Genomic DNA, 24,628 nt, shown 5'->3' on the forward strand with positions numbered 1-24,628 from the left:
CCCAAGTAGGCTCCTCCCTGTCAGCGCAGAGCCCAGCTCAGGGCTCCAGCTCACGAACAGCAAGATCGTGACCTGAGCGGAAAACGAGAGTCAGACTCTTAACTGACTGAGCCACCCAGGTGCCCCTTATTGGAGTATTTTTGGTTGTCTTCGCAGTGGGGGGGGGGGGGGGGAGCCCTTGGCATTTTTTAGCGGTCAGGTGTAAGAGACGCTGCTGCTCTAGAAACTCAGGACAGTCTTGCACAGTGAAGAATCACCCTACACATTGTGCAACTTGGGACAAGCCCACTGGACTCTCCTGTAAGTGGGCGACCTGTTCATAATAATCTGAACCCAGCCCCTAACTCTGTGTTGCATGACAACAGAGCGCGCAGTGCCTTCAAAACAGTGCGGCCTGGGCCCTGTGGCCTCTGTATCGATGCAGCAAATGCTGAGGGCACTGCACGTGCACGCCACGGGCTTCCGCCTGGGCCTGACTTTGGAACCCAGTCAGGGACCGGATATCTGGGTAGCCCCACTCTCCATGAAGAGCTAGCACCTTGCGCGTGAAATCAGACTGGGAGTTCTGCGGACCTGTACTGGTGAGTGCTCCCTCCCCCTGCCATCTCAGGTCCCCCAACCTCCCCCTGTTCCCTCCTTTCCAGCCCTGCTGGCCTCTTCCCTCCAGCCCCACCTTCACAGACTCTGCTCTCCCCGCCCTGGCGGCCTGCAACTCCTCTGTGTTCTTTAGATGTCAGCTTAACTGACATCTAACTACTAACTACTACTAACTACTAACCACTAACTCCTAACCAGGTCTGATGACAGAGGTGCAACGTGGCTTGGCTGGGTCTGTGTAGCACTTCTCCAGTGGGACAGCACGAGGTAACAGAGCTCCCCAGAGTTTCAAAGAGCCATCTGAAGCCAAAAGGTGGCTTCAAAAGGTGGCTTTGTGTATCGCAGGCTCAAGGTTCCCTGGACTCCTCCATTGCTTATGCTCAGCATGAAGACAGCACCTTCAGGAAACAGCTACTAAGGAAAGGACAGAAGGGGCAGGCTGAGGGGGAGAGACGTGTGCAAGAGCCCTGGCTGCAGAAAGGGAAGAGTACCAGAAAACCCATCCTGTGAGAAATGGGTAATTACTGCTTTTGGCCTTGGAGCACGTTTCTTGCTTCCTGTTGGTAACACCTGATACTCCTTTGGGGAGATCCCTCCTGAACTCTGAGATATCTTAGTGTGAAGATCATGGTGTGCTGCCTACCTGACTTTCCCCAGACCCTCAGGGCGACCCTCACTGGGGTCCTGCCCACCTGACTGCCACTCGGGCTTGGCCAATCAGAATTCCCCCTTTCTCTCCGATGCTGTGAGTGGTCAGGAAAGGCATGTGACCTAAGCTGGGCCAATCACCAGTTGTCTGGGTCTTGCAAACATGCAGACGGTGAGAGAAACAAAAGGGGGGAGTCGGTGGATTTGGAACTGGCAGCATCGATCTCCCCTGGCAACACAGGGGCAATCCATCTAGGGCTGGAGAGGATGAGATGATGGGCACACAGAGGGGAGCAGAGGGAGTCTCGCTGGCACGAAGGGCGCTCTGGATCCAGCTGTGCAGGGTGCTAGAGTGAGGTGATGAATCCACACCCCTCCCCTCTTCTCTTGCTATCGCGAGTTTGAGATGGATTGTAGTGGAAAGAGTCCCAACGTCTACCAAGAACATTATTCCAGTCACCAAACATGTACTGAGTGTCTGTCACATACCAGGCAGTGGGACCTGAGATGGCGGGTGGAGGGCACTCACCAGAGGCTGCATTGGCCGCACTTGGGTTTTGGATCTTTTGCTGAGAGCAGTGGAGAGCTAGTGTTCAGAGTGGTGAACAGAGGGGTCAGGGTGCACGGCCTCCAGGGTCATAAATAAGGGTAGAGAACGAAAAAGGGATAGGGGCTCGAGTGAAAGGGGAGGGACTAGTTTGAAGGTTGCTGCATCCGCCCTGGAGCGGGATGATGGAGGGGAGGTCACAGCCAAGAGATATTTACAATCATTACAATCAAATGAACGGAAGTAATACTCCCATGCCCAGTGGAAGATGCCTTCCTATGCGGAAAAATGATGAGGTAAATAAATCAACGGGTTCCAGGGGAAAATTAATAAAGAATCATATAAGGGCATATCCTGGCAATGAAGGAATTATTTTTTTCTAAGACGGAAGAAAAATATTATACGGATCCATACATTAAGTCAGGTGACAAAGGGAAAATTTAGGCTTCGCCTCAGCGTTTCTAAACTCGAGAAGACGGGAGCAGTGGTTATAGGTTTGAGAAAAAAAGATGGTGACACAAGAAATCTGTGCCCAACGAACTGTCATTCACGTGCACAAACAACAGAAGTATATTCCAGATTTACAGAGAAGGACCTAGAAAAGAATGTACCACTCATGTGTTCTCTCCAAGTAAACAACTTGAGGACGCACTTCAGCTGCTCAAGAGATGAATTAAAATCAAGAACTTGAAAGTGGGAACATTATAATACTATAAAAGATTTAGTTGTAAGCATTAAAACCAACTAAATATATCATAAAGAATTGAACAGCAACAAAAAAGATAAATAAGGTTGAAATGCAAGTTGGATTTATAAACCCCATTACATTTTCAAAGACTGAGAAGCATGTGGGGAGAGGGCAAGGCAGGTGGAGGGAGCCGAAATCATCATCTGAAGCAGAGGAAGGGAGTTAGGAGAAATCGACTCTTCTCAACTTTTCTAATCAGGGAAATAAAGGTTTAAGAATATATCTGGTGATATAAAAGTCAATCACTAGTAAAATTAAAAACAGGATCACAACCTTTTAAACCATCGGAGGTGACAAAAGAAAACAGAATATTCTTTTGTTGTTGTTGTTGTTTATTTATGAGAGAGAGAAAGAGTGTGTGTGTGCCCGCGCAGGAGGGACAGAGAGAGAGAAAAAGAGAGAGTGAGACAGAGAATCCCAAGCAGGCTTTCCTCTGCTAGCACAGAGGGGGCTCAAACTCACAAGCCATGAGATCACGACCCGAGCCGAAACCAAGAGCCAGACACTCAACCGACTGAGCCACTCAGGCACCCCCAAACCAGAACATCCTAAGGCTTTTTTAAAAGTAATCTCTATGCCCAACGTGGGGCTCGAACTCATCACCCTGAGACCAAGAGTCTCCTGCTCTACTGACAGCCAGCTAGGTGCCCCCAGGACATTCTATAAAGCAAAAAAGCAGAAAGTGAAGGATTCCTAAGTAATAGGGGTAGAATGTGAAAAGAGATTTAAAAAAATAATCTGATACTAAGATTTCAAATGACTTCAACAAAACAGGGGACATAAGGGATAAGGAGTGGAGTTCGGGTGTATTGTTTCAGTATTTAACAAAATAGTAAGGATAACCACTAGAAGGGAAGCAACAGAATGCAGACCGTCCAGATCACAAGAGAATCAAAATTGTGCTACCAAGCCTCAAAAGGCAGGGAGAGGGACAAGGAAATCAGAAGGCGCGATCAGTAGAAAATATAGAATAAAGCAGTAGGCACGAGGCCAAATACAACAGTAATTACAGTAAACTTATTTGCAAACGATGCAATGGTCTCCCTAGGAAAGGAATGATAACTGTAAAACTATTAAAATCAAGAAAAATGTTCAGAAAGGATGCCAACACACCAAAATCAATAGTGTTTCTATTTGTCTGTAGCAATCAATTAACAACAATCACTTCAGAATGCCTAGGAATAAACTTAAAAATAACGTGTGCAAGAGAAGCAAATGACAAACCACCCAGCAGAAAAATAAGCAAAGGTAACAAGCCGTCAGCTCACAGAAAAAGGAAAACGGCCAAAAACCATAAAAACATGTTGAAGCTCACTAGTAATCAGAGATATGGAAGTGGAAACAATATTCATATCAAAAGTGAAAAATGATTCTTAATATTTCGTGATGATGATGGAGGGGAGAAACGTTCTCACGGGAGTAAAAATCGGTGAAGCCGTTTTGGTAGGGCAATTTGGGAATGTTTTACATTTAAATGCATGTGTCTTTCTGACCCAGCAATTGTGCTTTCAAGAATCTATTCTACAGAAATATCTGCACTCGTGCCAAGATACTCTTGCAGAATTATTTATAATAATCAAAAAGGAGGGAAACAAATACCCCAAAGTAGAGGAACAATCAATTAAATTACAACATATCCATATGTAAGAGAGTGCCAAGCAGCCGTCCCTCTTCTCTGCTTAGGTGGATTTAGTGTTTCACCTTGAAACAAGTCTCCTCCATTCGGGGAAGGAGAACCTTAGTGGTATCCATTATTTATGGGAGTGCGCGTTAGATCGGAGCCCCTTGCCCTGAGGGAATGGAGAGATGAAGCCTTCTGTGGCTTCGAAAAAGCAGGATTCTTACGTATGCCCTTAGTATGGAGGCTTGGACTGTGAGGAGAGGGTAAAACTGATTTGCATCGGAAACCCCAGGCCTGTGAGGAGGAAGGGATGACGGTGATAACCCCCCTTCTCTGATGTTTGACATTAGGGGAGACCTGACCTGGTCGGGTGGAGCAATGAAGTGTTGATGCACATCTGCCGGTAGGAAGAAGACGATGGTTTCCGAGGGAGGGACTACCACCATGAAGGCAGGTGGACTGTGGGCTTAAAATGAGTATCCAGGAGATCACAGGGAAAGCTGCCCTTTAGGTCAGGGTACCTCCGCATGGCATTGTTTTGGGGAAACCGGAGCTGGGTTTGCAGCTCTCCTGAGAAAGACCCAGGCCAACTAGTCCATCAACAGAGTAGAAAAGCATTCATTGGACTGTGGGGGCCGGGTTCAATGGGAACGCCGTGTGGTACCAACAGAAGAAAATACACTAGTGGTTTGAGGGGTCAAAATGCCTCCTTCCATGGAATGTCATGCAGAGATTGACAGCTACAGCGGCCTCCAAGGCCAGGGTCACCTGGCCCTCTGTAGCAGTCTGACTTAATATTCTATTACTGCTGCTTCTCTCACTCTGCTCTCTCACACAGCAGCCTCTTTATTGTTCCCCAAACATGCTAGCATGTTCCTGCTGAGACTTTGCTCCTGCTGCATCTCTGTCTGGAAAGTTCTTTTCTCCTACGGCCTCCCTTCTTACGAGTCTGCTCAGACATCACAGTGTGAGTGAGGCCTTCCTTGTTTATCCTTTGAAAAATTGCCAACTCCTGACCCACCCAGAGGGCCGAGACTCTCTATTGCCTCTCTCACCTGATTTCTCTCCACAGCACTTAACACGTTATTGTATGTATTGCTTGTTTCTGATCCATTGCCTCCCACCCTGGGGAAGCCAGTTTTGTGCATGTTTGGTTCGCAGATTTGGTTGCCAGGACCTAGAATGGTGCCTGACACACAGCAAATGCTGTATGAATATGTGACGAAAGAATAAATAGGTACCTATAGAAAGACTCTGAAACACGCAGCAAGTGAACAAAATGCGGATTGTCAAATAACATGGATAGTGTCATACCATTCGTGTGTGTGTGTGTGTGTGTGTGTGTGTTTATAAAGGAGAAATATCAAACTATTATTGGAGAAGGGGATGAGATGTGAATAACTAGAAACAAGTAAAGTGACGGGGGCATCTAGGCGGCTTACTCGGTTAAGCACCCGACTCTGGCTCAGGTTATGATCTCACGGTTTGTGGGTTTGAACCCCGCTTTGGGTGAGCCCCACTTCTCTCTCTCCCTCTCTCTCTGCCCTTTGCTCCCTTATGCCCCCCCCTCAAAAAAAAGATGTATTTTTTAATTCCTTAAAAATTGATTTTTCCTTTGATGCTTCTGTACCATTTGACAATTTTTTAACATACGAGTATTTATTAGTTGTATAGTAAAATAGATAATAAATACTTTTTTAAAGAATTTATTTTATTTTATTTATTTTTTAAATGTTTATTTTGAGAGAGAGTGTGTGAGTGCAAGTTGGGGAGGGGCAGAGACAGAGGGAGAGAGAATTCCAAGCAGACTCTGTGCTGTCAGCACAGAGCCCGACGCAGGGCTCGATCTCACAAAACGTGAGATCGTGACCTGAGCCAAGACCAAGAGTGGGACACCCAACCAACTGAGTCACCCAGGCACCACAAAGATTTTATTTTATTTTTTAAAGTAATCTCTATAGCCGGGACACCTGGGTGGCTCAGTCAGTCTGGCATCTAACTCTTTCTTGGTCTCTGCTCAGGACGTGATCTCGCGGTTCGTAAGATAGAGACCTTCGCCGGGCTCTGTGCTGACAGGGTGGAGTCTGCTTGGGATTCTCTGCCTCCCTCTCTCTCTGCCCCTCCCTCGCTTGTGTGCGCGCACGCTCTCTCAAAGTAACAACTAAATAAATTTAAAAAAAAACACCAAAATAATCTCTACACCCAACATGGGGCTCAAATTCACAACCGTGAGACCCAGAGTTGCATGTTCTACCACCTGAGCCAGCCAGGCACCCGGATAATAGATACTTTTTATAACTAATAGAAAGAGGTTAATAGTGCAGGTACAGAGTCCTAACTTTGGGTATTGGCAGTGTGGTCTACCACAGATTAGTCCTCTTGCAGATAAAACTGATAAACTCTCACCAAAATATTTTTAAAGATGACTGGAAGGCACTGGAGAATGACAAAAAGCAGGCAGAAGCTTGAGGGGATTCAATTCTTGGAACAAGGCAACGTGTGGGTGAGATCCACATTTATATGGTTTCTCCTCAGAGAGTACTTCCCAGTTGTTGCAAAACATAGGGATAGAGAGAACACAGAAAGCTGTAGCCTGAGTAGTCACAGGACAGAGCTGGGGGCTGTCAGAGCAGCAGGACGTTGAGGAGGGAAAACCAGAAAGGAGGGAGTTACAGAAGGGGCAGCACTAAAGCTATATATAAGTTTTTCTAAAATCCTTGGCTGATCCCTAAACTACATGAGTGGAGAGACTCCAAAGAGATTAAGGGAGAAAAACAGCTGGAAGCCTAAAAGAGCTGAACAGAGACTTCAATAGCTGCCTACTTCAGGAGAAGCAGTTCTTAAAAACAAGACAATAGGTCCCCAAATGGAGTCACTTATGCAAAGTCCCACGTCGCCAAAATGAGACTTAATTACAGTTGGAGCTTCTTCCGGAAACAGAATCTTAAACCAGCCAATCAGGTTGGGACTGGGGAGGTAACCTGTCTGATAGACCCCTGCCATCCCTCAAAGGAAAGTGACGTTGCCACAACCAACCTGCTACTGGCTATTATCGTGTCCTTGTCCCACTCCCTTCTGCTGATAAAGGTAAAAAGCCAATGGAATCCAAAGAAGATATACGAATGGCCAATAAGCACAGAAAAAGATCTCAACATCATTCACCATCAGGGAAGTGCAAATCAAAAGCACAAAGAGATGCACTCACTAGGATGGAACTTTATACTTTGCCAGTGGAATGTAAAACAGGTCACTTTGGAAAACAATATAGCAGAGTTCATCAAATGTTGAAATACGGAGTTAGTTACCATATGACCCCAACACTTAAACTCCTAGGTGACACTCAAGAAAAATGAAAGGACATGACTCACACCCACATGTTCATGGCAGTGTTATTCATTATAGCCCCAAAGTAGAAACAACTCAGTATCCATCGACTGATGAGTGAAATTCGTATGTCCACGAAATGGAATAAATGAAATGAAGTATTGATACAGGCTCTAACATGGATGAATCTTGAAAACGTTACGTTAAGTGACAGGAGCCGGACCCAAAAGGCCCCCATGATAAAACATTCTGTTTATATGACATGTCCAGGAGAGGCAAGTCTGTGGAGACAGAAAGTAGATTACTGGTTGACTAGCGCCTAGGAGGCGCTTGGCAGCAGAAAGAAGGGAAACTAGAGGGTATGAGGTGTTTTGGGTGGGATGATGATGATGTTTCAAAATTGATTGTGGTGATGGCTGCACAACTCTGTGAATACACCTAAACCATTGAATAGCATACTTGAAAATAGGCGCAGCAGTGTTCAATCTAAGACTAATTATTCCCCACTCCTGGGGCATTCTACAAAATGCTTGAATACTGTGCCTAATATCTGGTGAATTTAGTTTTCTAGCCTAGCCTTGTGTGAGCACCAGGCACTGTTCCCTCTAATCCTTTTGGATGATTCTTTCTCTAGTCTCAGAGATTGTCCTCACACGCATGTGCCGACGGTGACTCTGTTGAATGCTGGAGCGGAGTCCTCTGTCAATCTTCAGGGTTTTCTCTTTGTGCAGCTCTCTACTCTCTTGTATTCTCTTCTATTCTCTTCTATGAACTCTAGCTTCCTTGTCTCCAGACTCTCAGTTCCATCTTCTCAACTCAAGGCATCGCTCATGTTCTGCCCAAGTTCCCCCTATTTATGACATGACCTAGCAGCTCTCCCAAGGTGATAAGTTTGGACAATCATAGGATTTAAGTCATTTGTTTCCCATCTTGCAGGGATCACTATTTTTCTTTGCCTGATGTTGGCTGTCTTGAAAACTTCTGTCCCACGTATTTTGTTTGTTTTCATTTGTTTGTTTCCAGTGAGAGGATAAATCTGGTCCCTGCTATTCTGTCTTGACTGGAAGGGTAAGAAATCAGTTATTGCTGTATCAATATTCGAAAAGGAATATTATCAGAGATAAAGATATCATTCTTTTTTTTTTTAAGTTTATTTGTTTCCTTTGAGAGACAGAGAGAGAGAGAGTACGAGTGGGGTAGAGGCAGAGAGAGGAGAGAATCCTAAGCGTGCTCTGGGCCATCGATGCAGAGCCCAATGTGGGGGCTTGATCTCATAAACCATGAGATCATGACCTGAGCCCAAATCAAGAGTTGGACACTTAACCGACTGAGCCACCCAGACACCCCAAGATATTACTTCTTTGTGATAAAAGGATCGGCCTTTCTTTTTTTTTTTAATTTTTTTTTTTTTACTGTTTATTTTTTATTTTTGAGAGACAGAGCATAAGCAGGGGAGGGGCAGAGAGAGAGAGGAGACACAGAATCCGAAGCGGGCTCCAGGCTCTGAGCTGTCAGAACAGAGCCCGACGTGGGGCTCGAACCCATGAACTGTGAGATCATGACCTGAGCTGAAGTTGGACGCTTAACCGACGGAGCCACCCAGGCGCCCCAGGATCGGCCTTTCAAGAAAGAGGGTGAAATCTCCAGTGATTGTGGATTTGACTAGTTCTCTTGATAGTTCTATCAATTTTGGCTTTATGTATCTGAAGCTCTGTTGTTAGCTGCTGTTATGGACTGAATGTTTGTGTCCCCCTCCCCAAATTTATATGTTGAAGCCTTAATCCACAAAGTGATGGTATTTGTAGGTAAGGCTTTTGGCAGATAATTAGGTTTAGATGAAGTCATGAGGGTGGGGCCCTCGTGATGAAATTATTGTCCATATAAGAAAAGGAAGAGACACAGCTCTTCCTTTCTCAGCCATGTGAAGATACAGTGACAAGTCTGGCTGTTTGCAAGCCAGGAAGATGGCTCTCACTATGGACTGAATCTGCTCACACTTTGATGCTGGACTTCACAGCCTCCAGAACTATGAGAAATAAATGTCTGTGGTTTAAGCCATCCAGTTGTAGTATTTTGTTATGGCAGCCTAAGCTGACTGATACAGGTACGTATACATATTTCACATTGTTGTCTCTTCTTGGTGATTGATCAAGGAAGCACTAAAAATAGTAAGGATACAGAAAATTTAAACAAAATTATCAACCAATTTGACCTAATCGACATTTACAGAACACTGATTTCAAAACTTCAGAATACATTTTCTGTTCAAGTGCACAAGGAACCTTCACCAAAGTAGCCTATTTTCTAGGCAATAGGACAAGTCTCAGCGAATTTCGAAGGACTTAAACCATACAGAGTATGTTCTCTGATCACCATGGAATTAAGTTAAAAACAAACAAAAATAAACGTAAAAGCTAGAAAACACCCAAACATTTAGATATTAGAGGACACACTTTTAACCTGTAGGTCAGTAAAAGATTACAAAGGATATGAAAAAATATTTTGAAGTGAGTGATGATGAAATTATACCATCTCAAAATTTGGGGAATGCAGCTAAAGCAACACTTAGAAGGAAATTTATAGCTGTTAGTGCTAACTCTAGAAACCAAAACAATTATCTCATTTTTCACCTTAAAATGTTAGGAAGAGAAGAGCCAATTAAACTCAAATAATAAAAGAGAAAGGAAATAATAAAGAGGAAAGGAGAAAACAATGAAAGAGAAACAGATAATACAGAAAAAAATCAACACACCCCGAATGAGTAAAAAGGGTAATTGATCAATGCAATAACATGGTTTGAATCTTAAAAGTATGTTAAGTAAAGAAGCCAGACTAAGAGAATACATACTGCATGATTCCACTTATATGGGGTTCTAGATCATGGCCCATTGGTCAAATCTGGCCCAAGGCCTGCTTCTGGATGACCTTGAGCTCAGAGCGGTTTTTGCATTTTTAGAGGATTGTAAAGGAAAAGGAGGAGAAGTAGTAGTGACACAATCATAAGTGGCCCACAAAGCCTGAAATAGTTACCATTTGTCTCTTTACAGAAGAGTTTTCCAATGTACGCACCGGACAAACTGAGCTATGACAACAGATGTGAGAATAGTAGCTACCTCTGGGGGTGAGGGTGTGGGTGAGGGTGGGGGTGACTGGAACAGGGCATGGGCAGCTTTCCTATGTAATGGAAACGGTTAATATCTTGATTGCAATGATACTTGAGCGTACATAAATTTTACCTCAATAGAAGAACCAGGAGGAGGTCCCGCCACCCCACCCACGTATTTCAGTCATTGATTAAAATAAAAATGGATCTTTAAAACGTGTGTTTAACTCCCCCCTACCCTAATATCTTTTCTCCTAAGTGGGATTGATATTTGGAACAAAGAGCTTTCTTCTAGAGGTTCTCTTTGATATTTTCACTTGGGTGAGAGCCAATCAACTAAAAAACTGATTATAAGGCTTCAGAAATTATTTCCTTAAAATTGTGCTTCCCAAGTCACAGTTTAACATGATTGAAAATGTAAATGTGTGGGTTTGCCTGGCTGGCTCAGTTAGAAGAGCATGTGACTCTTAATCTTGGGGTCATGAGCTTGAACTCCATGTTTGGTGTAGAGATTACTAAAAATAAGTAAGTAAGTAAGTAAGTAAATAAATAAATAAATAAGAAAATACAAATTTATGTTGTGAGAACTGCTGTTCTTTCTAAAGTCTGTCTATACGTGAATGGGGCTGAGCAGTGTGTGCCCTCTGCCTATTTTTAAACACACTGTAAATTATTTTGCAACATATTCCGTTTTCCATCCACTGGAATGAATTTGCCCGATCGAAAATTGACTTGGTCTTTAAACTGATATTAAATTCTGTTCCAGTATGATTTTTGGTTTTGAGAATCCAAAGTTATGAATTCTTCCTCCTTTGAAATTTATGATTTTTTTAAAATGCAAAATGATGCTGACCTGTGTTTGCTTCATCTGTATGTCAGAAGACCTGGCTCCCTCTTCCCTCTGATCAAGTGATAAAATTGGATTGTTAGAAAAAAACTTTGTAATATAGATTTTGAGATATGTGTGATTTATTCATAAAGCAATACACAGGAGCAAAAATCCCAGAGCCCCTAAAGGAGTCAATATTCTTACAATTTTTAATTTTGAGGATATTTCACTTAGAAGTAGGTTTCCATGAGTCTTTTAATGTCCTTCCCCAATGAGCAACAGGAAATAGGGATGAAATGTTTTAATTAATTAATTAATTAATTAAAGTTTATTTATTTATTTTGAGAGAGAGAGAGAGAGCAAGCAGGGGAGAGGCAGAGAGAGAGTCTCAGTCAGGCTGTGCACTGTCAGTGGAGAGCCCGATGTGAAGCTCGATCCCACGAACCGTGAGATCATGACCTGAGCTGAAATCAAGAGTCAGACGCTTAACCTACTGAGCCACCCAGGCACCCAGGATGAAATGCTTTAAAAGTTTAAAGGATACCACTTTTGCGACTGGCAAAGAGTTTGGACGGGAACCCTCTACGTGATGGCGGGATTCCTTGCACGTGAACTAGAGACATGCTTGAACTGGAAAAATGCGACTAACAGAAAAAGACAATGAGGATACCCTGTCTCCAAACCTGGGGCCATCCTCACTTGGAAGTGATGCCCCATAACTTCGTGTTAAAAAACCCCTCAAGCCTAAAACTTAGCTGAAGTGATTTTAAGTTTGTGGTGCCTCCAGTCAGTTGGCAGAGCAAATATGGAAGAGTTCTCCATAGTGGGACACATTTTCACCGAGGCGTCATCTCCCACAGATACGTTTCCGAAGATATTAAAAAAATTTTTTTAACGTTTATTTATTTTTGAGAGAGAGACAGAGCATGAGTGGGGGAGGGGCAGAGAGAGAGGGAGATAGAATCCAAAGCAGGCTCCAGGCTCTGAGCTGTCAGCACAGAGCCCAACGTGGGGCTCAAACTCACGAACTGTGAGATCATGACCTGAGCCCAAGTCGGCCACTTAACCGACTGAGCCACCCAGGCACCCCTCCAATGATATTTTTAAGTGATCTTTACACCAAGCATTAGGCTTGAGCTCGCAACCCTGAGATCAAGGGTCATATGCTCAACTGACTGAGCCAGCCAGGTGCCCCTGCATACATTTTTAAAAGCCCTCAAACATAGGAGGTAAGAAGACACTACGTGTGTATCAGCAGAAACAATGCACGGCAGAATCAGACCCATGCATCCGACAGCTGCTAGAATGATCATACAGAGAATAGAATATATGAACTTAATCTCTTTAAAGAAATGAAAAAGACATCAAAAGTTTGACAAGGGGGTAACAGACCATCAAGAAAGGATTAGGCAGAGTTGAAAAGAAACTAAACAGAACTTCTCGAAAGTAAAAGTAAAGTGGGAAGGAAGACTAAAGTCCAGAAATGGACCTGCCCGTATGTGGTCAATTTGTTTTTTTACAAAGTTGCAAAGGCAAATGTGGAGAAAGGATGCTATTTTCAAAAAAACAGCGCTGGGACAATCAAACATTCACACGTGAAAACTGAACTTTGGCGTACACCTTTCACTTTATGCCAAAATTAACTTGAAATGGATTGTAGGCTCGATGTAAAACCTACCACTATAAAACTTCTTGAAGAAAACACGAAAGAAAACGACTGTGTCTTGGGAGAAGGCAAAGGCTTTTTTATATATGACGCCAAAAGCATGATTCATTTTTTAAAAACATAAATAAAAACTTTAATTAAAAAAGTAAATTAGGCTTCATCAAAATGAAACATTTCTGCTCTGTGGAAGACACTGTTGAAGAATGAAAAGTCAAGTCACAGACTGGGAGGAAATATTTGCAAAACATGTATGTGACAAAGGATATGTGTCTAGAATACGTAAAAAAAAAAAAAAAAAAAAAACCAAACCTCTCAAAACTCAGTAATAACAAAATAGCTCAATTTAAAAGTAGGCAAATACTTTTAACAGACACTTCCCTCAAAAAGATATTTGGAGGGGCGCCTGGGTGGTTCAGTCGGTTAAGCGTCCGACTTCAGCCCGGGTCACGATCTCACGGTCCGTGAGTTCGAGCCCCGCGTCAGGCTCTGGGCTGATGGTTCGGAGCCTGGAGCCTGTTTCCGACTCCGTGTCTCCCTCTCTCTCTGCCCCTCCCCCATTCATGCTCTGTCTCTCTCGGTCTCAAAAATAAATAAACGTTAAAAAAAAAAAGATATTTGGATAGCAAATGAGCAAATGAAAAGATGCTCAACATCATTAGGTCTTAGGGAAGAGCAAAGAAAAACACCACCGGACACTGCCACGCATCTTCAGGATGGTTCACGAAGCCAGGAGATCAGAGCTGACAGCAGTCAGTGGTGATGGTGAGACAGAGAGGCTGGGACTCTCCCTGGGTGCCTGCGAGCCTGCAGAAAAGGCAGAGCCACTCTGGGAAACAATTTGGTGGAGTGTCTCACAAAGTTAAACACACACTTAACATGTCTCTCAGCAATCACACACCTAGGCATTTTTCTGAGGAAAATGAAAACTTGTGTTTGCACTACAATCTATACACAAACGTTTATAGCAGCCTTACTCATGATTATGGAAAACTGGAAACTCAAATACCCATCAACCGGAGAACAAATCAACTGCAATACATCCGTACAATGTAATACAACGTAACATAGCTGTAAAAACCAACTAGCAACGCGCATTAGCAAGAATGAGTCTCAGGCATTAATGTCAGGACAGAAAGCAAATCCCCAAAGAAAACATACAGTGTAATTTCACAACACAGGCTAAACTAAACAATGTGTAGTATTATATATAATATTACATAGTAAAATATATATAATAAAACTATTGGAGCACCTGGGTGGCTCGGCCAGTTAAGAGTCTGACTCTTGGTTTCAGCTCAGGTCATGATCTCATGGTCTGTGGGATCGAGCCCTGAGTCAGGCTCTGCACTGAAAGCACGGAACTTGCTTGGGACTCTCTCTCACCTTGCTCTCTGCCCCTCCCCTCACTCGCTCAAACTCTCTCCCTCTCTCTCTCTCTCTTGAAATAAATAAACATTAAAAATAACACCGAGGCACGTGGGTGGTTCAGTTAAGCGTCCAACTTTGGCTCAGGTCATGATCTCACGGTTCGTGGGTTCGAGCCCCGTGTCGGGCTCTGTGCTGATGACTCAGAGCCTGGAGTCTGCTTCGGAGTCTGTGTCTCCCTCTCTCTCTGCCCCTGCCCCGCTCATGCTCTGTCTCTCTCTCAAAAACAAATAAATATTTAAAAAATTAAAAAAATATATAAAATAAAACTATAAAGAGAAGCAATGAAGTAATCAACACCTATTTGGGATAGCAATTACCTCTGGGTTCAGGGAGGACACATTTGCCTTTGAAAAGGGGCACATAAAAAACCTCAAAGGTTCGGGGCACCTGAGTGGCTCAGTCGGTTAAGCGTCCAACTTCAGCTCAGGTCATGATCTTGCTGCTTGTGGCTTGAAGCCCCAAGTTGGGCTCTCTGCTGACAGCTCAGAGCCTGGAGCCTGTTTCAGATTCTGTGTCTCCCCCCCCCCCCCCCCCGCCTTCCCCCCACCCAAAAAATAAGTAAAACATTGAAAACAAACAAAAAAAAGAACCGTAGGCTTTAGTGGATCTGAAGGTTCTACTGTGCCCAGTAGTAATTCTTCCACCAGAAAGCATGGCCACGGTGCTAATGAACTAGAAGCTGAAATGCACTCTGCTCATTTTAGGTTCCTCGGGTCACTACACAGCCAGGGAAGAGGTTCTCTAGCTGGCCTGGGGTAACTGTTCCTGGTCACCAGGGGGAGACTGAGTTGCTGCCCAGCAGGGGGCAAGGATGCAAGGCTCTGGTCGGTGGAAAACTGAGAACACAGCTGCTACGGGAAGGAAGGTACGAGTCATTGCACCAGGTAGGGAAGCTCACCCCGTTGAGGTGCTGGAGGAGGACAAAGCGAACTTGGATGGAGCGTTGGAAGCAGACCGCCGGGATACGATTTAGGCCCTATGACGAGCTACAATCATGTGGACGGTAACAGCTATGCTTCTGTGACTTTACTGTCTGCCCGTTTGGTTTCTATGGCTACCCGAGGAGTTATCACGAATACCATTCATTAGCTCACATTCTGGAGGTCAGAAGTCACCACGTTCACCATGCCTGCCTGGGTTCTCAGCTCAAAAGGCCAATATCAGAGTTAGGTTGCATTCTCGTCTGGAGCTCAGGGTCCTCTCTCAGGCGCACATGGTTGTGGCAGAGTCCAGTTCCCTGTGGCCATAGAATTGAGGCCTCCATATATCCAGATCTTCTCCAGGAAGAGCTCTCACCCTTTCAAGAACTCATCTGATTAGGTCAGGCTCAGCCGGGACAATCTCCCTTTCATAACTGGTTTGGGACCTTAATTACATCTGCAGAATCTCTTTATAGCAGTACCTAGATTAGGGTTTGGTTGAGTATCCGAGAGAAGGTGTGCATACACCAGGGAGCAGGAGTTGGAGAGGCCATTTCCAAATTCTGCTGACACACGCTCCTCACTTTCACCTGATTCCTTATCCAAAGAACATCAGTGGTAGTAAAGTTTTAGCTTTCAGGAGGGCTGATGCCGGGCTGAGATTGTCTCGTGGTAAAACAGTAGCCAATGGGATTTTGTGCATCCCGTTGACTGGGACGTTGAATTTTTCAGTCAGATGAAGGGTAAGCATGTATCCTGAGGGAGGAAGAGAGACGAACTGGGCCAGATACACTGTTTGTCCCTCCAGAGCTTATTTCCTCCTTGCTCACTGTCCAAGGAGGCGGGCCTATGTTGATTACATCAGCGGGTTCCCTTTGTTCTCTGGCGACGTGTGGTTTACCTAGCCCGGAGGGAAGCGGGAGATTTGAAGGGGAAAGCAGAGCAAGGTCAGGGTGTGCATTTCTCAGGCTTCCACTCTACAGGCTGCTTCAAGCTGTCAGTGTCCTTCAACTGAGGGCTTCTGCAACTTGGAAGGCGGCTATCTCTACATGACCTTTCCGCCAGATTGGAGTCACCACCCCCCCAAACCCTTCACTTTTTTGGGCCTAGGGACGGTGACAGAGCTGCTGGCACCAGCCCTACCTTGCTGAGCTATCTCAGGTATCTCCCTTACACCCTGCCCACACCTTCCTAAATAGTGCCTTTAAAGAAAACCTCTTGAATTATCCTAATTTGAATGTGCCATCTGTTGTCTGTTTGGACTCTGACTGATACGAAAACCCATCAAGAGATAGACACAGGAGTGTGGGACAGATGGAGATACAAATATTACTTTTATGACTACCACAACCGAGGCTGGACAATATGGCTTAGGTCTGCGAGGCAAGCAGGTTTGCTGATGGCCCGCCCTCGGGGGGACCGGCCCTGGGACACTGGTGGCCTGGGCGGACTGGGATGTGTGCTTTCTCACAGACAACAGGGAGGAAGAGACTGAGCTGAGCAATTTGGCTCCTCCTTTGGGCCCAAGTTACCAAGCACATGAGTCACTCCTTCCAGTGGGGAAGACAGAGAAGGTGGGACAGGAGGCCCGGAGCCTTCCCCATGGAGGGCAGGCCTCCTACACAGGAACAGGAAGCTCCGTGAAAGGCAGGACTCCTAAATGTTGCTTTAAATAAAGTGAGAGATAAGCAAAAAACCTGAAGACATAATATCTGGACTTTCTATAAAGAACACCTACAAATCGATGCATTAGGACACTGGGAATCTGGTTGAGAAGTGGACAGACGCTACCAATAAGCAATTCACAGAAGAGGGAATAATAATGGCAAAGAAACATCTGGAAAGATCTTTGATCTCAGTAATAATCAAGCACTTGAGTTTTTAAATGTTTCTTCCCTTTCAGGTTGGCAAAAATCTTAAAAACTGATATTCTGGGGCACCTGGGTGGCTCAGTCGGTGGAGCATCCGACTTCAGCTCAGGTCATGATCTCGTGGATCGTGAGATCGAGCCCTGCGTCGGGCTCTGGGCTGACAGCTCAGAGCCTGGAGCCTGCTTCAGATTCTGTATCCCCCTCTCTCTCTGCCCCACCCCTGCTTGTGCTGTGTCTCTCTCTGTCTTTCAAAAAGTGAATAAACATAAAAAAATTAAAAAAAACCCCTGATATTCTTGAGTGTTGATGAAGATGGAGGGGAACAGGTACTCTAACAGACTGTCAGAAGGAATGTGAATTGAGAAAGCCCTTCAAAGAGCAATTTAGTGGTGAATTAGAGCTTTAAATGTACATGTCCTCTGACACCACAAATCCACTTACGGGATAGATGCAAGAAAAATATTCATATTTGTACACAAGCAAAAAAAAAAACCCATATACAAGCATGTTTATTGTTTGTAATAGTGACAATTTGGAGGCAATCTTGTCCATCAAGAGGGGAATGATAAAAATCTTCATATTTGGGGGCACCAGCCTGGCTCAGTTGGAAGAGCATGTGACTCTTGATCTCATGGTCATGAGCTCAAGCCCCACATGGGGTGTAGAGATTACTTAAATGAAAACAGAAAAACAAAAAACCTTCATATTTGGGTGGGGGTGCCTAGCTGGCTCTGTCGATAGAACATGTGACTCTTTTTTTTTTTTTTTTTAAGTTTATGTATTTATTTTTGGGAGCGAGAGCGCATGCGCGTGAGTGGGGAGGGGCAGAGAGAGGGACAGACAGAACCCGAAGGAGGCTCCGTGCTGTTAGCACAGAGATCAATGAGGGGCTTAAACTCCTGAACCATGAGATCATGACCTGAGCTGAGATAAAGAGTCAGATGCTTAACCCACTGAGCTACCCATGTGCCCTGAGCATGTGACTCTTAATCTAGGGGTTGAGTTTGAGCCCCACGTTGCGTATGGAGATTACCTAGTAATGAAATCTTAAAAAAAAAAAAAAACAACTTCATATTTTGGAATCAAATGCAGTTGAAAGAATGGCCAAAGACAGGGGAAGAGAACAGTAAGGAAAACTGAGTTTATTCATATTTTCCTAAAAAATGACTTCCTACTTATATTGGATTATATACTGGAAAAAAACAAGCTGCAAAAAATATACACATAACACCATGAGTAGAATTCATGTGTGTAAAAATTAAAAATTAAACAAGGGAAGAACAGGATTTTGTAGTCAGAGTTACTGAGATTTTTCAAAAATCCAAAGGTAAAAAACACTTTTTTGAATATTCACACCTGTACCCTTTGAGTCACATATAGACTGGTTGTATTTAACCAAGTTTAAAGTTTGCACGTGGATGGGTGTGTAATTAGTTAAGACCCCATTAGTTAAGGCTGTCAAGGCCTTGTGTGTCACTGATAGCATGCATATGTAAGAGAAGGGCACAAGAAAGCGTCTGGGTGTGATCCAACCACCAGTAATAGAATAGAAACTAGGGGTACCTGAGTGGCTCAGTTGGTTAAGTGTCCAACCTTGGATCAGGTCATGATCTCAGGGTTTGTGAGTTCGAGCCCTGCATCGGGCTCTGACTGGTGGCGTGGAGCCTGCTTGGGATTCTCTCTCTTTCTCTCTCTCTGACCCTTCCCGACTTGCACTCTCTCTCTCTCTCTTTCAAAATAAATAAGTCAACTTAAAAAAAAAAAAAAAAAAGAAACTAAAGGGCCAGTGATAGGAATCCCCTTTGAAAGATAAGGGTCTATAACACGAAACAGCAAATATTATAATACTCTTCCAAGAATATTATATGATCACTCATGCAAACAAGTTTCATAAAATGATTCAATGCTGTTTTGTATAATGATGTTATTCAATGTACTGTGTGTACAAGATGATTCTATTTAAATGTGCTGAAATTTTAGTGATAGAGTCCTAATGTAGATGTACCACGGATATTTCTCTATGATGTGCTTGGATACAATAGAAAACTATGAAAGAAAAAAATTTACCAAAGATTTAGTTTCCTTCTTGACACAGTCACAAGCAATCATAAATCTGTGTGATATGGACTGTTGCTGGCATACTGAATAAAGCAGGAAAGTTAAGTTCCAAAAGCCTTAGCAATACAGACTCAATGGCTCAAAAAAAAAAATAATAGAGTAACACTTGAATATCGATATTCTTAAATCTAGGCACGGTTGGATGTGAAAACATATAACATGATATGTGGAGCCCAATCTGACCATACTGTGTAAAAGTGATATAAAGACCAGTAGCTTGAAAAAGAAAGTTAAATAGAAATGAAGATGCTCTTGTATTAGAACAAGGTAGGAAAGAGCTTAATGAAGATTGGGTGAAATCGGGGCGCCTGGGTGGCTCTGTCAGTTAAGCCTCTGACGTCGGCTCAGGTCACGATCTCACAGTTTGTGAGTTCGAGCCCCACGTCAGGCTGACAGCTCAGAGCCTGGAGCCTGCTTCGGATTCTGTCTCCCTCGCTCTCTGCCCCTCCCCTGCTCATGCTCTGTCTCTCTCAAAAAATAAATAAAAAACAACAAAAAATTAAAAAAAAAAGATTGGGTGAAATAAAAAACATCAGCATAAACTCATGACTTTGAAAGATTAAGACTCTGATACAGGCTATATGAAATTATATAAATTTAGAAAATGCTATAAATGCATAGTCCCAGTACCCAGAGAAGCAAGTATTTCCTGAAATGTGCACTATTCTGGATCTTGGGATGAAAGAAGCAAGTTAGTCCTGGGATATCTTGTTTTTAGAAAGAGTTAAGATGAAGTAGAAAGACCAGCCTGGTTGATTCCCTTACAGTTTCCAAGCGCTGAACATAATGCCTCTTGGTTTTTCTTTGCTACTTTGCTCTGTACGTTCGCTTTATCCTTTCTGGCGGGCTGTCCCCAGGAGCTATGGTTCCATTAGGAAGGAGAAAAGACGGAATAGAAGTTGGGTAGGTGACCTACAATGTCTGTAACAGGTTATATGGTTGATCCAACTTGGGTCAGGTGCCCATTCATTGACCAGCTCATGTGACTTGGGAGGAGAGAATCATATCAAAAAATGGCAGCACCCGTTTATACCTTACGGGGAAGAAATGGTCAAAATTGTTCTGCCAAACCAAGGAACTCATTGCAGAAGAAGAAAGCCATCCTTTATTTGTTATCTATTGCTGCTAACAAATTACCTGAAAACTTAGTGTCTTGAAACAACGAACATCAAAGAGTTTCTATAGGTCAGGAATCCAGGTGTAGGTTAGCTGGTATCTCTGATTCAAACCTTATCTGTCACGAGGCTGCAATTAAGATATTATTGGAGGTATAGTCTTTAGGCTTAATGGCAGCAGACTTTCTTCCAAGCTCACTCACATGGCTGTTGGCAGGTCTCAGATCCTTGCTGGCTGTTAGCCAGAGACATTAGTCCCTTGACTTACAGGCCTTTCCATCAGGCAGCTCACAATCTGGCAGCTGGTTTTCTGCAGAGCGAGTGAGTAGAAGAGCGAGAAAGGGCACCCAAGACAGAAGCCACAGCCTTTTTATAACCGAATCTCTGAGGTGACATTGTACCACTTTTGCTGTATTGTTAGAAGTAAGTTGCTAGGTCCAGCCCGCATTCAAGGGGAGAGGGTGGGAAGACTGGGAGGCAGACATCATTGGGGGGGGGGGCATTTTACAGGCTGTCTACCATACGTTCTAAGCAGGTAACACAATAAAAGACCACTGCACGGAGCAGTGACACATTGAATCCAAAAAAGTGGTGATTATAGTCTATTACAAACAAGCTGAGTCTATAGAAAAAGACTCGAGGGGCACCTGGGTGGCTCAGTTGGTTAAACATCTGATTGGTGGTTTCGACTCAGGTCACGATCTCAGGGTTGGTGGGATCAAGCCTGCTTGGGGTTCTCTCTCTCTGCCCCTCTCCTGCTCACACACACTATCTCTCAAGATAAATAAATACATTAAAAAAAAGAAAAAGAAAAAGCCTTGAGGTTATGATGATACTACCAGAAGGATGTTAATATAAAATGTGCTAACAGGTGGCAGTAATGCTTACAGAAGTTTTTAAAAAAATTTTTAATGTTTATTTATTTTTGAGAGAGAGAGAGAGAGAGAGAGAGAGAGAGAGAGCGTGAGCAGCAGAGGGGCGGAGAGAGGGGGAGACACAGAATCTGAAGCAGCTCCAGGCTCTAAGCTGTCAGCACAGAGCCTGACTCGGGGCTCGAACTCACGGACCGTGAGATCATGACCTGAGCCGAAGTCGGATGCCTAACCCACTGAGCCACCCAGGCACCGCATGTGTACAGAGGTTCTTAAAAATTCATTTTTATTAAATCTGAAACATACAAAATGGTATTTATAAAATACAAGTGAGATATAAAGAATAGTGATAAAACGGAGGTGCGTAGATGCGTGATCATCTCAGCCAGTATAAGAGAAAGGGGATGGCCATTACTTCTGAAGCCTCCAATGCGCCCCTCTTGCCTCCCCATCTGGGGTTCACCATCATCCTGTATTTTGTGATCATTATTCACTTGCCCTTCTTCACAGTTCTGCCACAGATGCTTGTATCCTTACACAAGATATTGTTTGGTTTTCCTTGCTTTTGACTTTATATAAATGGGATCACACTCTCTGTATTTTGCTTTTCACTCAAGATTATGTTTCTGAGGTGTATCTAGCTGATATGTTCACACTGATGTTTCGAATTTGACCCAAACTTCTCCAAGCTCTTCAGAGATCACTCGAATACAAGAGCAAACTCCATTTTATTATTTGAGCCACCAGCTTTCCCTTCACTTTTGCATACAACACTGGATGGCTATCCTGCAACTCACATGTATACGTATTAGTGGACAATTGGGTTAGTTTCGTATTTTTGCTACATAAATAGTGCTGCCATGATCATCACTGGTTTCCTGGTCCACCCTTGCAAACATGTCTTCAGGGGATATAGCTGGGAAAGGAACTGTGGGATCAAATGTATATAAAGGCTCAGCCTGAAGAGGTAATCCAGATTGTTTTCCAAAGTGATTGTAGTGATTCACAGGTCTACCAGCAGTGAATAAATGTTTCAGTTGTTCCAAATCCAATCCGATATTTGGTAATGTCTGGCTTAGTATTTTTTGCAAACCTGGGGGTACCTGGGTGGCTTGGTCGGTTAAGCGTCCGACTTTGTCTCAGGTCATGGGGGTTCTCGAGTTAAAGCCCCAAGTCGGGTTCTCTGATGGCAGCTCAGAATCCACTTCAGACCCTCTGTCCCCCTCTCTCTCTGCCCCTCTCCCGCTTGCTCTCTCCCTCTCAAAATAAATAAACGTTAAAAAAAATTGTTTTTTGCCAACCCGGAAGGTGTAAAATGAGTTTCATTAAGGTTTGGACTTGTATTTCACAGCAGGTGTGTGTGTGCATGTGTATATAATTTTTTCACCACATTGGCAAGTGCAATCCAGTGATCAAACAAGACTCTGAACTCTACACTCAAATTTTCGCCATCATCCATGTAACTATTTACAAATTGTTGTTACCTTAACTCATTGTCATACTGAGTTCTTTGGATGAAAGTTAGATGCATAGAGTCAAGATCTGTAATAATAACTTAGTGTAATACCTGTGTTGCAAAGTGGTATATGGTAGAAAGCCAAATGGTGAATAAAGAAAATAATTTTCATGGGCACCATACTCCTTTTGCGTTTATTTTGATGTATCATAGGAAGGTGTTGAAGAGAATTAGAGGGGAAAAAGAGTCATACACCTCTAGTTTATACATCATTTCTGCTGCCCTAAACAGTATACATGCAAAGGAGGAGTGGACCATTGATGTTGCTCAAATTTTGTTCCTGGTTAGACCCCAGCAGGCGGGGCTTTTCACATACTCAGAGAAGTGTTACAAAGAAGTGTTAAAAAGGAATTACTTTCCTTAGATGTTATTCTGTATGGTCAACATTGGACTGTAAACATGCTGGAGTTGGGACTGATTAAAATGTTAAACTTAGTGAGGTCACATCCTGATTGGACTATACCCGAGAAACACGTTTCAGGACAAGTCCAAGTTCCAAGTATAACAAATGGGCAAGAGATCAGGTGATCATAATAGCTGGTGGCAGTCCATTCTTAGAGGCAGAGCTGAAGAAATAGAACTTGCTAGCCACATGGATTAACTCTGATGCTGGCCTGGACCCCAGGTGTCTGAGCGGGCCTGACTTGGGGTGGAGGCAAGCAATGACAGAACAGACAGTGGAGGTTGGGTGTGCCTAACGTTGTACTTGGAGCTTCCTTCTCTCAAAGCTAGCACAGAAAACAGACCAAGGTGACTTCCACTCATGTATTGTTGGACTATAACTTACAATATATATATATATATTTTTTTAACTTATTTATTTTAAGGAGGGAGGGAAGCGCGGAGAGGGTGGGAAAGAGAATCCCGAGCAGGTTCCACACTGTCAGCGCAGAACCCAACATGGGGCTTGAACCCATGAACTGTGAGATCAGGACCTGAGCAGAAATCCAGTCCGGCGCTTAACCGACTGAGCCATCCAGGAGCCCCTAAACTTACAGTTTTTAAAAGCACTTTACCAGAGTATTGAGACCTTAATCACCTATTTGCTGACCATGTGAACCTGCCCAATCATTTGGGTTACTGAGGATGAAATAAACGCATTCGAATTGTCTCAAGAAACATGAAGAGGCTACAAATACAAGAGCCCAGCTAAGAGTCAACATCCCAGCTTGGGAAGTGCACAGTCCCCCCGCAGCTGTGGGGTTGGCTAGCCTGGGGAACTCTACACAGAGGTTCTCAAGTTGGTACCTCTACCCATAGTGCTCTAGTGCTTCCTTACCCCCATCTCTGAGCTAGCTTTCCACCTGACTCCTGCTTATTTTGTTTCTACAGCCACAATCATCTTCCGGCAAGACCACCTCTTAGTTGACTTTCTCCTATGAACCTTGAAGAAGAGAATCTGATTGGCCAGATCATCTTCCCAAACCAGGCAAGTAAGGGGTCTTAGACCAGCGGAAGCCTTGGCTGCACTTGGATCAGATGTCCTCCTGTGGCCCAATCAGCTAGGGATAAGGGGGAACTGCCCGTCCATAGCCCCTCAGTGCAGAGACCACTGGTGGGGCCAGTTTTCCTATAGGACTTTGGGCCGGCAAATACTGTAATGGACATTTCAAAGGAACCTAAGAAAAAGATTCAGAGATGGAACCAAGAGGTGCTTTGAAGTACTTTTACATCATACGCACACACAAATATTGAAAAGCCCTAA

The 24,628-nt window shown here is 43.8% G+C and overlaps 1 long non-coding RNA gene across 1 annotated transcript; it reads left to right on the forward strand.

Annotated features, from left to right (window-relative positions):
- The first annotated feature begins 775 nt into the window (after positions 1-775).
- Positions 776-24,488, forward strand: LOC125172191 (uncharacterized). The gene is made up of 3 exons (XR_007154628.1): positions 776-864; positions 943-1,114; positions 24,256-24,488. It is a non-coding gene; the product is annotated as an uncharacterized LOC125172191 (long non-coding RNA).
- Positions 24,489-24,628: the final 140 nt, after the last annotated feature.

Source organism: Prionailurus viverrinus, chromosome C1 (assembly GCF_022837055.1).
Source record: "Prionailurus viverrinus isolate Anna chromosome C1, UM_Priviv_1.0, whole genome shotgun sequence".
Taxonomy (NCBI): domain Eukaryota; kingdom Metazoa; phylum Chordata; class Mammalia; order Carnivora; family Felidae; genus Prionailurus; species Prionailurus viverrinus.